Source organism: Hoplias malabaricus, chromosome 2, assembly GCF_029633855.1.
Source record: "Hoplias malabaricus isolate fHopMal1 chromosome 2, fHopMal1.hap1, whole genome shotgun sequence".
In the NCBI taxonomy this organism is placed as follows: domain Eukaryota; kingdom Metazoa; phylum Chordata; class Actinopteri; order Characiformes; family Erythrinidae; genus Hoplias; species Hoplias malabaricus.
In genome coordinates this window covers 46,577,431-46,591,399 of record NC_089801.1, presented here as the reverse complement: position 1 = coordinate 46,591,399, position 13,969 = coordinate 46,577,431, and the positions used below count along the sequence as shown (strand labels likewise).

The 13,969-nt window shown below is 45.1% G+C and overlaps 1 pseudogene; it reads right to left on the bottom strand.

The window, feature by feature from the left end:
• Positions 1-260: 260 nt before the first annotated feature.
• Positions 261-13,601, bottom strand: LOC136676930 (mucin-22-like; annotated as a pseudogene).
• Positions 13,602-13,969: the final 368 nt, after the last annotated feature.

The following is a 13,969-nucleotide window of genomic DNA, read 5'->3' as shown; positions in this document are numbered from 1 at the left end:
TGCTTATTTGTAAATCGATTACTGCTTAATTGCTCAATTATGCCTGCTTATTTGCTCAATAACACCACCACCTCCACCACCACCACCTCCTGCTTATGAATCAATTGTGGTTGTGATGGTGGAGGAGATGCTGGTATTGTTGGAGGAGGTGGTGGTGGAGATGGTGTTGGAGGTATTGGTGGTGGTGGAGGTGGTGGTGTTTTTGAGCAGTTAAGCAGGCGTTATTGAGTGATTAAGCAGTAATCGATGGAGGTGGTGGTGGAGGTGGTGGAGGAGGTGTTGGAGGTGGAGGTGGAGGAGGAGGTAGTGGAGGTAAAGGTGGAGGAGGTGGTGGTGGTGGAGGAGGTGGTAATCTAGGTGGAGGAGGAGGTGGAGGAGGTGGTGGTGGTGGAGTTGGAGGAGGAGGAGGAGGTGGTGGTGATGGTGAAGGTGGAGGAGGAGGAGGAGGTGGAGGTGGTGGTGGTGGAGGTGGAGGAGGAGGTGGTGGTTGAGGAGGAGGAGGTGGCGGTGGTAGTGGTCAAGGTGGTCGTGTTATTGAGCAATTAAGCAGGCGTTATCGAGCGATTAAGCAGTAATCAATGGAGGTGGAGGATGAGTTGGTGGTGGAGGTGTAGGTGGAACAGGAGGTGTTGGAGGTGGAGGAGGAGGAGGTGGCGGTGGTGATGGTGGAGGTGCAGGAGGAGGTGGTAGTGGAGATGGTGTTGGAGGTGTTGGTGGTGGTGGAGGTAGTGGTGTTATTGATCATCTAAGCAGGCATTATTGAGCAATTAAGCAGTAATCAATGGAGGTGGAGGAGGAGGTGGTGGTGGAGGTGGAGGTGGAAGAGGAGGTGATGGGGTTGGAGGATGAGGAGGTGGCGGTTGTGGTGGTGGAGGTGTAGGAGGAGGAGGTGGAGGAGGTGCTGGTGGAAATGGTGTTGGAGGTATTGGTGGTGGTGGAGATGGTGGTGTTATTGAGCATCTAAGTAGGCGTTTTTGAGCAATTAAGCAGTAATCTATAGAGGTGGAGGTGGAGGTGGAAGAGGAGGTGTTGGGGTTGGAGGAGGAGGAGGTGGTGATTGTTGATATATTTATTGATTTGTAATGAACAGATTAATTTCTAGCAATTGATTTATTGTTGATCACTGAACTGTCTGATTTATTGCTTACTGATTAACTAATGACTACTTACTGATGAATAATTTGCTGAATGTTTGAATATTTGCAGATGAAATTGATTGCTGATTGATTAATTTATTGCTGTTTTTTTTCAGATGATTTATTCGATTGCTTATATTAATGTATTGATTGCTGATTAATTGTTTATTGATGGCTGGATTGATTGCTGCCTTATTGTAAATTGATTGCTGCTTAATTGATTGCTGGTGGTTTAATTGCTTTGTGAATGATTGCTCACTAATTGCTGGTGGATTTATTTTTTTCTGATGATTTGATTGTTGATATATTGATTGACTGCTAATTAACAGATGAATTACTTGCTTATTGGTTAATACATGAATTATTGTTTGCTAATGTAATTTTTAGCTGACAATAGTTTTCTCACTGATTGCTAATTAATTGATTGATTGCTGATGGAGTGATTTATTTCTGTGTAATTGCTTTTCTTTTCGGATTGATTACTACTATTAATTGACTGTGGATTGAGTTATTGTTTACTGATTACTGTAGATGATAGTTTCATTGATTGCTGGTGGATTGATTTATTGTTGATGAGTGGATTGATTACTGATATATTTATGAATTGTTTGCTTATTGATTTACTGAATGCTAATGGTTTGTTTCATGGCTGATAATTTGGTGGCTTACACTTATGGATTGATTGGTGATACATTGATTGACTGTTGATGTACAGATTAATAGCTAATTTATGGCTAATTGATTGACTAATGATTATTCACTTGGAGGAGAAGGTAGTGGAGGTAAAGGTGGAGGAGGTGGTGGTGGTGGAGGAGGTGGTAGTCTAGGTGGAGGAGGAGGAGGAGGTGGTGGTGGTGGAGCTGGAGGAGGAGGTGGTGGTGGTGGAGGTGGAGGAGGAGGAGGTGGAGGTGGTGGAGGAGGTGCTTGTTTGCTGAAGTATTTCTTGCTGACCAATCAACTGCTTATGAATTAATCGATTACTGCTTAATTGCTCAATAACACCACCACCACCACCTGCTTATGAATGAATGGTGGTCGTTGAGATTTAGTTGTTGAGGATGTGGAGGAGGAGGTGGTGGTGGTTGTGGAGGTGGATAAGGTCAAGGAGGAGGTGCTGTTGGAGGAGGAGGAGGAGGAGATGGCGGTGGTGGTAGTGGAAGTGGAGGAGAAGGAGGAGGAGGTGTTGGTGGTGGAGGAGGAGGATGTGGCGCTGGTGATGGTGGAGGAGGAGGAGGAAGAGGTGGCGGTGGTGGTAGAGGAGGAGGAGGAGGTGGCGGTGATGGTGGAGGAGGAGGAGGTGGTTGTGGTGGAGGAGGTGCTTATTTGCTGATTTATTTCTTGCTGACCAATCGACTGCTTATGTGTAAATCGATTACTGCTTAATTGCTCAATTATGCCTGCTTATTTGCTCAATAACACCACCACCTCCACCACCACCACCTCCTGCTTATGAATCAATTGTGGTTGTGATGGTGGAGGAGATGCTGGTATTGTTGGAGGAGATGGTGGTGGAGATGGTGTTGGAGGTATTGGTGGTGGTGGAGGTGGTGGTGTTTTTGAGCAGTTAAGCAGGCGTTATTGAGCGATTAAGCAGTAATCGATGGAGGTGGTGGTGGAGGTGGAGGAGGAGGTGTTGGAGGTGGAGGTGGAGGAGGATGTAGTGGAGGTAAAGGTGGAGGAAGTGGAGGAGGTGGAGGAGGTGGTAATCTAGGTGGAGGAGGAGGAGGAGGTGGTGGTGTAGGTGGAGGAGGAGGAGGAGGTGGAGGTCGTGGTGGTGGAGGTGGAGGAGGGGGTGGTGGTTGAGGAGGAGGAGGTGGCGGTGGTAGTGGTCAAGGTGGAGGAGGAGTAGATGGTGTTGGAAGTGTTGGTGGAGGTGGTGGTGTTATTGAGCAATTAAGCAGGCGTTATCGAGCGATTAAGCAGTAATCAATGGAGGTGGAGGAGGAGTTGGTGGTGGAGGTGTAGGTGGAACAGGAGCTGTTGGAGGTGGAGGAGGAGGAGGTGGCGGTGGTGATGGTGGAGGTGCAGGAGGAGGAGGTGGAGGAGGTGGTAGTGGAGATGGTGTTGGAGGTATTGGTGGTGGTGGAGGTAGTGGTGTTATTGAGCATCTAAGCAGGCATTATTGAGCAATTAAGCAGTAATCAATGGAGGTGGAGGAGGAGGTGGTGGTGGTGGTGGAAGAGGAGGTGATGGGGTTGGAGGATGAGGAGGTGGCGGTTGTGGTGGTGGAGGTGTAGGAGGAGGAGGTGGAGGAGGTGCTGGTGGAGATGGTGTTGGAGGTATTGGTGCTGGTGGAGATGGTGGTGTTAATGAGCATCTAAGCAGGCGTTATTGAGCAATTAAGCAGTAATCAATAGAGGTGGAGGTGGAGGTGGAAGAGGAGGTGTTGGGGTTGGAGGAGGAGGAGGTGGTGATTGTTGATATATTGATTGATTCGTAATGAACAGATTAATTTCTAGCAATTGATTTATTGTTTTCTTGATCACTGAACTGTCTGATTTATTGCTTACTGATTAACTAATGACTACTTACTGATGAATAATTTGCTGAATGTTTGAATAATTGCAGATGAAATTGATTGCTGATTGATTAATTGATTGCTGTTTTTTTTCAGATGATTTATTTGATTGCTTATATTAACGTATTGATTGCTGATTAATTGTTTATTGATGGCTGGATTGATTGCTGCCTTATTGTAAATTGATTGCTGCTTAATTGATTGCTAGTGGTTTAATTGCTTTGTGAATGATTGCTCACTAATTGCTGGTGGATTTATTTTTTTCTGATGATTTGATTGTTGATATATTGATTGACTGCTAATTAACAGATGAATTACTTGGTTATTGGTTAATACATGAATTATTGTTTGCTAATGTAATTTTTAGCTGACAATAGTTTTCTCACTGATTGCTAATTAATTGATTGATTGCTGATGGAGTGATTTATTTCTGTGTAATTGCTTTTCTTTTCGGATTGATTACTCATATTAATTGACTGTGGATTGAGTTATTGTTTACTGATTACTGTAGATGATAGTTTCATTGATTGCTGGTGGATTGATTTATTGTTGATGAGTGGATTGATTACTGATATATTTATGAATTGTTTGCTTATTGATTTACTGAATGCTAATGGTTTGTTTCATGGCTGATAATTTGGTGGCTTACACTTATGGATTGATTGGTGATACATTGATTGACTGCTGATGTACAGATTAATAGCTAATTTATGGCTAATTGATTGACTAATGATTATTCAATTGGAGGAGAAGGTAGTGGAGGTAAAGGTGGAGGAGGTGGTGGTGGTGGAGGAGGTGGTAGTCTAGGTGGAGGAAGAGGAGGAGGAGGAGGAGGTGGTGGTGGTGGAGCTGGAGGAGGAGGAGGAAGAGGTGGAGGTGGTGGAGGTGGAGGAGGAGGTGGTGGAGGAGGAGGAGGTGGTGGAGGAGGAGGAGGTGGTGGTGGTGGAGGAGGTGCTTGATTGCTGAAGTATTTATTGCTCACCAATCAACTGCTTATGAATTAATCGATTACTGCTTAATTGCTCAATAACACCACCACCACCACCTGCTTATGAATGAATGGTGGTCGTTGAGATGTAGTTGTTGAGGATGTGGAGGAGGAGGTGGTAATCTAGGTGGAGGAGGAGGAAAAGGAGGTGGTGGTGGTGGAGGTGGAGGAGGAGGTGGTGGTTGAGGAGGAGGAGGTGGCGGTGGTAGTGTTTAAGGTGGAGGAGGAGTAGATGGTGTTGGAAGTGCTGGTGGAGGCGGTGGTGTTATTGAGCAATTAAGCAGGCGTTATCGAGCGATTAAGCAGTAATCAATGGAGGTGGAGGAGGAGTTGGTGGTGGAGGTGTTGGAGGTGGAGGAGGAGGAGGTAGCGGTGGTGATGGTGGAGGTGCAGGAGGAGGAGATGGAGGAGGTGGTAGTGGAGATGGTGTTGGAGGTATTGGTGGTGGTGGAGATGGTGGTGTTATTGAGCATCTAAGCAGGCGTTATTGAGCAATTAAGCAGTAATCAATAGAGGTGGAGGTGGAGGTGGTGGTGGAGGTGGAGGTGGAAGAGGAGGTGATGGGGTTGGAGGATGAGGAGGTGGCGGTTGTGGTGGTGGAGGTGTAGGAGGAGGAGGTGGAGGAGGTGCTGGTGGAGATGGTGTTGGAGGTATTGGTGGTGGTGGAGATGGTGGTGTTATTGAGCATCTAAGCAGGCGTTATTGAGCAATTAAGCAGTAATCAATAGAGGTGGAGGTGGAGGTGGAAGAGGAGGTGTTGGGGTTGGAGGAGGAGGAGGTGGTGATTGTTGATATATTGATTGATTCGTAATGAACAGATTAATTTCTAGCAATTGATTTATTGTTTTCTTGATCACTGAACTGTCTGATTTATTGCTTACTGATTAACTAATGACTACTTACTGATGAATAATTTGCTGAATGTTTGAATAATTGCAGATGAAATTGATTGCTGATTGATTAATTTATTGCTGTTTTTTTTCAGATGATTTATTCGATTGCTTATATTAATGTATTGATTGCTGATTAATTGTTTATTGATGGCTGGATTGATTGCTGCCTTATTGTAAATTGATTGCTGCTTAATTGATTGCTGGTGGTTTAATTGCTTTGTGAATGATTGCTCACTAATTGCTGGTGGATTTATTTTTTTCTGATGATTTGATTGTTGATATATTGATTGACTGCTAATTAACAGATGAATTACTTGCTTATTGGTTAATACATGAATTATTGTTTGCTAATGTAATTTTTAGCTGACAATAGTTTTCTCACTGATTGCTAATTAATTGATTGATTGCTGATGGAGTGATTTATTTCTGTGTAATTGCTTTTCTTTTCGGATTGATTACTCATATTAATTGACTGTGGATTGAGTTATTGTTTACTGATTACTGTAGATGATAGTTTCATTGATTGCTGGTGGATTGATTTATTGTTGATGAGTGGATTGATTACTGATATATTTATGAATTGTTTGCTTATTGATTTACTGAATGCTAATGGTTTGTTTCATGGCTGATAATTTGGTGGCTTACACTTATGGATTGATTGGTGATACATTGATTGACTGCTGATGTACAGATTAATAGCTAATTTATGGCTAATTGATTGACTAATGATTATTCACTTGGAGGAGAAGGTAGTGGAGGTAAAGGTGGAGGAGGTGGTGGTGGTGGAGGAGGTGGTAGTCTAGGTGGAGGAAGAGGAGGAGGAGGAGGAGGTGGTGGTGGTGGAGCTGGAGGAGGAGGAGGAAGAGGTGGAGGTGGTGGAGGAGGTGCTAGTTTGCTGAAGTATTTATTGCTGACCAATCAACTGCTTATGAATTAATCAATTACTGCTTAATTGCTCAATAACACCACCACCACCACCTGCTTATGAATGAATGGTGGTCGTTGAGATGTAGTTGTTGAGGATGTGGAGGAGGAGGTGGTAATCTAGGTGGAGGAGGAGGAAAAGGAGGTGGTGGTGGTGGAGGTGGAGGAGGAGGTGGTGGAGGAGGTGCTTGTTTTCTGAAGTATTTCTTAATTGCTCAATTATGCCTGCTTATTTGCTCAATAACACCACCACCTCCACCACCACCACCTCCTGCTTATGAATCAATTGTGGTTGTGATGGTGGAGGAGATGCTGGTATTGTTGGAGGAGGTGGTGGTGGAGATGGTGTTGGAGGTGGTGGTGTTTTTGAGCAGTTAAGCAGGCGTTATTGAGCGATTAAGCAGTAATCGATGGAGGTGGTGGTGGAGGTGGAGGAGGAGGTGTTGGAGGTGGAGGTGGAGGAGGAGGTAATCTAGGTGGTGGAGGAGGTGGTAATCTAGGTGGAGGAGGAGGAGGAGGTGGTGGTGGTGGAGGTGGAGGAGGAGGAGGAGGTGGTGGTGGTGGAGGTGGAGGAGTATGAGGAGGAGGTGGTGGTTGAGGAGGAGGCGGTGGCGGTGGTAGTGGTTAAGGTGGAGGAGGAGTAGATGGTGTTGGAAGTGTTGGTGGAGGCGGTGGTGTTATTGAGCATCTAAGCAGGCGTTATTGAGCAATTAAGCAGTAATCAATAGAGGTGGAGGTGGAGGTGGTGGTGGAGGTGGAGGTGGAAGAGGAGGTGATGGGGTTGGAGGATGAGGAGGTGGCGGTTGTGGTGGTGGAGGTGTAGGAGGAGGAGGTGGAGGAGGTGCTGGTGGAGATGGTGTTGGAGGTTTTGGTGGTGGTGGAGATGGTGGTGTTATTGAGCATCTAAGCAGGCGTTATTGAGCAATTAAGCAGTAATCAATAGAGTTGGAGGTGGAGGTGGAAGAGGAGGTGTTGGGGTTGGAGGAGGAGGAGGTGGTGATTGTTGATATATTGATTGATTCGTAATGAACAGATTAATTTCTAGCAATTGATTTATTGTTTTCTTGATCACTGAACTGTCTGATTTATTGCTTACTGATTAACTAATGACTACTTACTGATGAATAATTTGCTGAATGTTTGAATAATTGCAGATGAAATTGATTGCTGATTGATTAATTTATTGCTGGTTTTTTTTCAGATGATTTATTCGATTGCTTATATTAATGTATTGATTGCTGATTAATTGTTTATTGATGGCTGGATTGATTGCTGCCTTATTGTAAATTGATTGCTGCTTAATTGATTGCTGGTGGTTTAATTGCTTTGTGAATGATTGCTCACTAATTGCTGGTGGATTTATTTTTTTCTGATGATTTGATTGTTGATATATTGATTGACTGCTAATTAACAGATGAATTACTTGCTTATTGGTTAATACATGAATTATTGTTTGCTAATGTAATTTTTAGCTGACAATAGTTTTCTCACTGATTGCTAATTAATTGATTGATTGCTGATGGAGTGATTTATTTCTGTGTAATTGCTTTTCTTTTCGGATTGATTAGTCATATTAATTGACTGTGGATTGAGTTATTGTTTACTGATTACTGTAGATGATAGTTTCATTGATTGCTGGTGGATTGATTTATTGTTGATGAGTGGATTGATTACTGATATATTTATGAATTGTTTGCTTATTGATTTATTGAATGCTAAAGGTTTGTTTCATGGCTGATAATTTCGTGGCTTACACTTATGGAATGATTGGTGATACATTGATTGACTGCTGATGTACAGATTAATAGCTAATTTATGGCTAATTGATTGACTAATGATTATTCACTTGGAGGAGAAGGTAGTGGAGGTAAAGGTGGAGGAGGTGGTGGTGGTGGAGGAGGTGCTTGTTTGCTGAAGTATTTCTTGCTGTCCAATCGACTGCTTATGAATTAATCGATTACTGCTTAATTGCTCAATAACACCACCACCACCACCAGCTTATGAATGAATGGTGGTCGCTGAGATGGTGTTGTTGAGGAGGTGGAGGAGGAGGTGGTGGTGGTTGTGGAGGTGGATAAGGTCGAGGAGGAGGTGCTGATGGAGGAGGAGGAGGAGGTGGCGGTGGTGGTAGTGGAAGTGGAGGAGGAGGAGGAGGAGGATGTGGCGCTGGTGATCGTGGAGGAGGAGGAGTTTGCAGTGGAGGTGGAGGAGGAGGAGGTGGCGGTGGTGGTGGAGGAGGAGGAGGAGGTGGCGGTGGTGGTGGAGGAGGAGGAGGAGGTGGCGGTGATGGTGGAGGAGGAGGAGGTGGTTGTGGTGGAGGAGGTGCTGAATTATTTCTTGCTGACCAATCGACTGCTTATGTGTAAATCGATTACTGCTTAATTGCTCAATTATGCCTGCTTATTTGCTCAATAACACCACCACCTCCACCACCACCACCTCCTGCTTATGAATCAATTGTGGTTGTGATGGTGGAGGAGATGCTGGTATTGTTGGAGGAGGTGGTGGTGGAGATGGTGTTGGAGGTATTGGTGGTGGTGGAGGTGGTGGTGTTTTTGAGCAGTTAAGCAGGCGTTATTGAGCGATTAAGCAGTAATCGATGGAGGTGGTGGTGGAGGAGGAGGTGTTGGAGGTGGAGGTGGAGGAGGAGGTAGTGGAGGTAAAGGTGGAGGAGGTGGTGGTGGTGGAGGTGGAGAAGGAGGTGGTGGTTGAGGAGGAGGAGGTGGTGTTATTGAGCAATTAAGCAGGCGTTATCGAGCGATTAAGCAGTAATCAATGGAGGTGGAGGAGGAGTTGGTGGTGGAGGTGTAGGTGGAACAGGAGGTGTTGGAGGTGGAGGAGGAGGAGGTGGCAGTGGTGATGGTGGAGGTGCAGGAGGAGGAGGTGGAGGAGGTGGTAGTGGAGATGGTGTTGGAGGTATTGGTGGTGGTGGAGGTAGTGGTGTTATTGAGCATCTAAGCAGGCATTATTGAGCAATTAAGCAGTAATCAATGGAGGTGGAGGAGGAGGTGGTGGTGGAGGTGGAGGTGGAAGAGGAGGTGATGGGGTTGGAGGATGAGGAGGTGGCGGTTGTGGTGGTGGAGGTGTAGGAGGAGGAGGTGGAGGAGGTGCTGGTGGAGATGGTGTTGGAGGTATTGGTGGTGGTGGAGATGGTGGTGTTATTGAGCATCTAAGCAGGCGTTATTGAGCAATTAAGCAGTAATCAATAGAGGTGGAGGTGGAAGAGGAGGTGTTGGGGTTGGAGGAGGAGGAGGTGGTGATTGTTGATATATTGATTGATTCGTAATGAACAGATTAATTTCTAGCAATTGATTTATTGTTGATCACTGAACTGTCTGATTTATTGCTTACTGATTAACTAATGACTACTTACTGATGAATAATTTGCTGAATGTTTGAATAATTGCAGATGAAATTGATTGCTGATTGATTAATTTATTGCTGTTTTTTTCAGATGATTTATTCGATTGCTTATATTAGTGTATTGATTGCTGATTAATTGTTTATTGATGGCTGGATTGATTGCTGCCTTATTGTAAATTGATTGCTGCTTAATTGATTGCTGCTTAATTGATTGCTGGTGGTTTAATTGCTTTGTGAATGATTGCTCACTAATTGCTGGTGGATTTATTTTTTTCTGATGATTTGATTGTTGATATATTGATTGACTGCTAATTAACAGATGAATTACTTGCTTATTGGTTAATACATGAATTATTGTTTGCTAATGTAATTTTTAGCTGACAATAGTTTTCTCACTGATTGCTAATTAATTGATTGATTGCTGATGGAGTGATTTATTTCTGTGTAATTGCTTTTCTTTTCGGATTGATTACTCATATTAATTGACTGTGGATTGAGTTATTGTTTACTGATTACTGTAGATGATAGTTTCATTGATTGCTGGTGGATTGATTTATTGTTGATGAGTGGATTGATTACTGATATATTTATGAATTGTTTGCTTATTGATTTACTGAATGCTAATGGTTTGTTTCATGGCTGATAATTTTGTGGCTTACACTTATGGATTGATTGGTGATACATTGGAGATGGTGTTGGAGGTATTGGTGGTGGTGGAGGTGGTGGTGTTTTTGAGCAGTTAAGCAGGCGTTATTGAGCGATTAAGCAGTAATCGATGGAGGTGGTGGTGGAGGTGGAGGAGGAGGTGTTGGAGGTGGAGGTGGAGGAGGAGGTAGTGGAGGTAAAGGTGGAGGAGGTGGTGGTGGTGGAGGAGGTGGTAATCTAGGTGGAGGAGGAGGTGGTGGTGGTGAAGGTGGAGTAGGAGGAGGAGGAGGAGGTGGTGGTGGAGGTGGAGGAGGAGGAGGAGGTGGAGGTGGTGGTGGTGGAGGTGGAGGAGGAGATGGTGGTTGAGGAGGAGGAGGTGGCGGTGGTAGTGGTCAAGGTGGAGGAGGAGTAGATGGTGTTGGAAGTGTTGGTGGAGGTGGTGGTGTTATTGAGCAATTAAGCAGGCGTTATCGAGCGATTAAGCAGTAATCAATGGAGGTGGAGGAGGAGTTGGTGGTGGAGGTGTAGGTGGAACAGGAGGTGTTGGAGGTGGAGGAGGAGGAGGTGGTGGTGGTGATGGTGGAGGTGCAGGAGGAGGAGGTGGAGGAGGTGGTAGTGGAGATGGTGTTGGAGGTATTGGTGGTGGTGGAGGTAGTGGTGTTATTGAGCATCTAAGCAGGCATTATTGAGAAATTAAGCCGTAATCAATGGAGGTGGAGGAGGAGGTGGTGGTGGAGGTGGAGGTGGAAGAGGAGGTGATGGGGTTGGAGGATGAGGAGGTGGCGGTTGTGTTGGTGGAGGTGTAGGAGGAGGAGGTGGAGGAGGTGCTTGTGGAGATGGTGTTGGAGGTATTGGTGGTGGTGGAGATGGTGGTGTTATTGAGCATCTAAGCAGGCGTTATTGAGCAATTAAGCAGTAATCAATAGAGGTGGAGGTGGAGGTGGAAGAGGAGGTGTTGGGGTTGGAGGAGGAGGAGGTGGTGATTGTTGATATATTGATTGATTCGTAATGAACAGATTAATTTCTAGCAATTGATTTTTTGTTTTCTTGATTACTGAACTGTCTGATTTATTGCTTACTGATTAACTAATGACTACTTACTGATGAATAATTTGCTGAATGTTTGAATAATTGCAGATGAAATTGATTGCTGATTGATTAATTTATTGCTGTTTTTTTTTTTCAGATGATTTATTCGATTGCTTATATTAATGTATTGATTGCTGATTAATTGTTTATTGATGGCTGGATTGATTGCTGCCTTATTGTAAATTGATTGCTGCTTAATTGATTGCTGCTTAATTGATTGCTGGTGGTTTAATTGCTTTGTGAATGATTGCTCACTAATTGCTGGTGGATTTATTTTTTTCTGATGATTTGATTGTTGATATATTGATTGACTGCTAATTAACAGATGAATTACTTGCTTATTGGTTAATACATGAATTATTGTTTGCTAATGTAATTTTTAGCTGACAATAGTTTTCTCACTGATTGCTAATTAATTGATTGATTGCTGATGGAGTGATTTATTTCTGTGTAATTGCTTTTCTTTTCGGATTGATTACTCATATTAATTGACTGTGGATTGAGTTATTGTTTACTGATTACTGTAGATGATAGTTTCATTGATTGCTGGTGGATTGATTTATTGTTGATGAGTGGATTGATTACTGATATATTTATGAATTGTTTGCTTATTAATTTACTGAATGCTAATGGTTTGTTTCATGGCTGATAATTTGGTGGCTTACACTTATGGATTGATTGGTGATACATTGATTGACTGCTGATGTACAGATTAATAGCTAATTTATGGCTAATTGATTGACTAATGATTATTCACTTGGAGGAGAAGGTAGTGGAGGTAAAGGTGGAGGAGGTGGTGGTGGTGGAGGAGGTGGTAATCTAGGTGGAGGAGGAGGAGGAGGAGGTTGTGGTGGTGGTGGAGGTGGAGGAGGAGGAGGTGGTGGTGGTGGTGGAGGTGGAGGAGGAGGTGGTGGAGGAGTAGGAGGTGGTGGTGGTGGAGGAGGTGTTTGTTTGCTGAAGTATTTCTTGCTGTCCAATCGACTGCTTATGAATTAATCGATTACTGCTTAATTGCTCAATAACACCACCACCACCACCAGCTTATGAATGAATGGTGGTCGTTGAGATGGTGTTGTTGAGGAGGTGGAGGAGGAGTTGGTGGTGGTTGTGGAGGTGGATAAGGTCGAGGAGGAGGTGCTGATGGAGGAGGAGGAGGAGGTGGCGGTGGTGGTAGTGGAAGTGGAGGAGGAGGAGGAGGAGGAGGATGTGGCGCTGGTAATGGTGGAGGAGGAGGAGTTGGCGGTGGAGGTGGAGGAGGAGGAGGAAGAGGTGGCGGTGGTTGTGGAGGAGGAGTAGGTGGTGGTGATGGTGGAGGGGGTGCTTATTTGCTGAATTATTTCTTGCTGACCAATCGACTGCTTATGTGTAAATCGATTACTGCTTAATTGCTCAATTATGCCTGCTTATTTGCTCAATAACACCACCACCTCCACCACCACCACCTCCTGCTTATGAATCAATTGTGGTTGTGATGGTGGAGGAGATGCTGGTATTGTTGGAGGAGGTGGTGGTGGAGATGGTGTTGGAGGTATTGGTGGTGGTGGAGGTGGTGGTGTTTTTGAGCAGTTAAGCTGGCGTTATTGAGCGATTAAGCAGTAATCGATGGAGGTGGAGGTGGAGGAGGAGGTTTTGGAGGTGGAGGTGGAGGAGGAGGTAGTGGAGGTAAAGGTGGAGGAGGTGGTGGTGGTGGAGGAGGTGATAATCTAGGTGGAGGAGGAGGAGATGGTGGTGGTGGAGGTGGAGGATGAGGAGGAGGAGTTGGTGGTGGTGAAGGTGGAGGAGGAGGAGGAGGTGGTGGAGGTGGAGGAGGAGGAGGAGATGGTGGTGGTGGAGGTGGAGGAGGAGGAGGAGGAGGTGGTGGTGGTGAAGGTGGAGGAGGAAGAGGTGGTGGTGGAGGTAGAGGAGGAGGAGGAGGTGGAGGTGGTGGTGGTGGAGGTGGAGGAGGAGGTGGTGGTTGAGGAGGAGGAGGTGGCGGTGGTAGTGGTCAAGGTTGGCGAGGAGTAGATGGTGTTGGAAGTGTTGGTGGAGGTGGTGGTGTTATTGAGCAATTAAGCAGGTGTTAACGAGCGATTAAGCAGTAATCAATGGAGGTGGAGGAGGAGTTGGTGGTGGAGGTTTAGGTGGAACAGGAGGTGTTGGAGGTGGAGGAGGAGGAGGTGGCGGTGGTGATGGTGGAGGTGCAGGAGGAGGAGGTGGAGGAGGTGGTAGTGGAGATGGTGTTGGAGGTATTGGTGGTGGTGGAGGTAGTGGTGTTATTGAGCATCTAAGCAGGCATTATTGAGCAATTAAGCAGTAATCAATGGAGGTGGAGGAGGAGGTGGTGGTGGAGGTAGAAGAGGAGGTGATGGGGTTGGAGGATGAGGAGGTGGCGGTTGTGGTGGTGGAGGTGTAGGAGGAGGAGGTGGAGGAGGTG